This window comes from Etheostoma spectabile, chromosome 18, assembly GCF_008692095.1.
Source record: "Etheostoma spectabile isolate EspeVRDwgs_2016 chromosome 18, UIUC_Espe_1.0, whole genome shotgun sequence".
In the NCBI taxonomy this organism is placed as follows: Eukaryota; Metazoa; Chordata; class Actinopteri; order Perciformes; family Percidae; genus Etheostoma; species Etheostoma spectabile.
Genome location: NC_045750.1, coordinates 15,448,390 through 15,451,155, shown reverse-complemented (window position 1 = coordinate 15,451,155; position 2,766 = coordinate 15,448,390). Strand labels below are relative to the sequence as shown.

Genomic DNA, 2,766 nt, shown 5'->3' with positions numbered 1-2,766 from the left:
GGGGGGGGGGTCTTTGCTGTGAGGTCTGTAGTGTGAAGACACACGGTTACAGCCAATGGTGGTACTGATACTAATGTCCTGATATTGATATCTTCCCACCAGATTCACCACTAAACCAAATTTGTGTAACTTTAAAATGTGCTTAATGTGAGTAGCGTCTACAGTGCGTGCAACATGCCTGTCTGTTGCACTCATATTAGCATGTCTTTTTGATTAATGCACACAGCAGCTGTGCTCATTGAATAATTCAAGGAGGTTTTTCTTTGTGTGAGGATGAAGATGAGAGATGAGAAGAGAGAGAGAAGAGACAGACAGACAGACAGACAGACAGAGATACCCGAGGTGATGAGGAGATTAATTTTTGTCTCACTTTGAAAAATCTGCTCTACAAGACAAATTACTTCACCAAGAAAGTTTTCATCATTGTATGGCGGCGGGGCCGTGCGCCATAACATGATTATGTGCCTGCGTCAGGTTGTTTGTGTTCATTATACGGCGTGCTGCGACAAACGCCTGAGATGATTTATTTTTCCTTCTGTTTCTCTGCCTGCCTCAGACACAGCTTATCTGCAAATACAAAGTGATAGCTACACTGTTGTGGAGATTTTAATTCAAATAGGGACTGATATATTTGCCCTTCTGGATATTATTAATGAGGCCCTGAAGGATGCAGATCCACGTGAGTCCTGTGTGCTCTGTGCTGGTCCAGCTGAGGCATTTTACACCAGTCATTATGACAATTTCATTGACACAATTAGGTGGCGGTTTGGCCTCTAATGTTTCTTATCTTCACTTTGAATTAATAGCAGAGTGTAGATTGGTGACAATGTTGCTCATTCGCTCCTCATTATACTAATATAGACTTTCTCTCAATATATATGCTTCGATGAGTAAATTGCCCATATTATAGCCTGTTATGTAGCCTTTGCACTCAAACCCAGGTGGTGGGCTCATCTGCACAAGACTATTAAAAAATGACTGCAGCAACAAGTAAAAGAGCTAGTTGCAAAAAGCAAGAGTTCTTTGACTTGGCTGGATTAACCTGTTTGAGGGCCCAGATGGCAAAACGTTGATGTTGGACCCCTGTTAAGTCCTCCATCAACCCACAACCAGCCCTCTATGCATGTATACCTCCAGGTTCTCATCATGGATGGAAAATGGATCACGATACACATGGCAGCTAAATTACACGCCCTGAGACCAGCACTGTATCACATCACATCACAACTATTCGACACAGGCGCATTATTGTTGCATGATGGTTCATCTATGGTTTTAATGTGGTGCAGTGATGATGCACTGGTAATGTCTCAGATATGCATGTAATTGCATCAGATGTGCAGCAGTGGACGGTGTGGGTTGACAAGTCATAGTTGTTCTATGTGACTGAAGACACTGCAATGCAAGGTGGTAAAGCAGCGCACATTTTCTTGATCGCTAACCAAAATTGGGGTTAGCTGTAGCGCCAGAGAGTCAGTTTATAAGGGACGAGCAGACGTTAGATGTTTTCTCTTTTTGCACTTTCATTAGGACGTTTCATTGTGGTGAGTAGTCTAATTTTTCAATTTTTGTTAGCGCTGTCTATAGCCTATTTTCTAATAAGCTTTGTTCTTATGACAGCTTATTCCACTATTGATGTTTTTCAATTAACAAATAACATTCATAAACGTCATGGAATCTGTGGATACTTGTGTTTATTGGCAACATTGCTGTTTGTTGACGTTTGAGGAGTTGTGGATGACTACTAAACTACACTATTCATCAATGGCCTAATAAGCACAACATGAACTAAAGTAATAAATCTTACAACATGATTTTGACATAGGGCCCTTGTTATTCAGGAATGCCTCTTAACGTTTCTCTGCTCATTTTTGAAAATACTTCACTGTCACAACACTTTCAGAAAGTTGGGGACTTGTGTGAGAGCAAGAGATGGAGAGAGAGAGAGAGAGAATGGTCAGAATTAATGCAGCAAGGTTTGAAAGATGTAAACATTTAGTCCTCAAGTGTCCCACAATGCAATGCACAAAGGAATTTCACACATGAAAAAGTGCCATTTCTCTGTTGAGTTTACGTGATTGGCTGAAGCCTTCCAACGTCACCGTTTGATAGACATCCAATCACACATGTATCACTTTCTGTTAGTTTTTCATTTCTATACAAACTGCAAAAAATCTATGTCGACTGTACAATGTGATCCAGGACGGTTGCGTATTGAGAATATTTGATGTGTTTTTGATACAGCAGCTTGTCTTAGGCTGACCTTTCTATTGCTGTATTCAGATAAACTACAAAATCAATTTAACATGATTCTGCCCACGCACACTCAAATATGCATTTGTGTGCGCGTGTGAGTCAAGAAAGTTAACCATTGATCTGGTGAACAACAGCCGGCGTGTGTCATTTCAGAAGTTGAGCTGAGTGAAAGTGTGTGTGTGTGTGTGTGTGTGTGTGCTGAGCATTGATTTAGTGAAGGCCTGGCAACGGCTGGTAAGGCCGACACATTGATCCACAGCAGGTAAAACAGTCACGATGTCACAATGACAGAAGGTCGGAGCACAGTCTGAATGTCACGCAGCAGAGGGAAGAGGCTATCATCCACTTCACCACTATTCTCCAAGCATCTAATTACAGTATAGTAGCTTGAGTCACAGTCTGCAAACATTCACCCCTCGTATGTATCTATCCTGATGACCCAAACCACCTGTTGTTAAGTGCTGAGCTGATTTTCACACACAGACACACACACACACACACACACACACA

General features: G+C 41.6%; 1 protein-coding gene across 4 annotated transcripts in view; it reads right to left on the bottom strand.

The window, feature by feature from the left end:
• trdn (triadin) overlaps positions 1–2,766 on the bottom strand; it is a 13,607-nt gene that overhangs the window by 8,381 nt on the left and 2,460 nt on the right. The gene's annotated exons all lie outside the window — the stretch shown is intronic.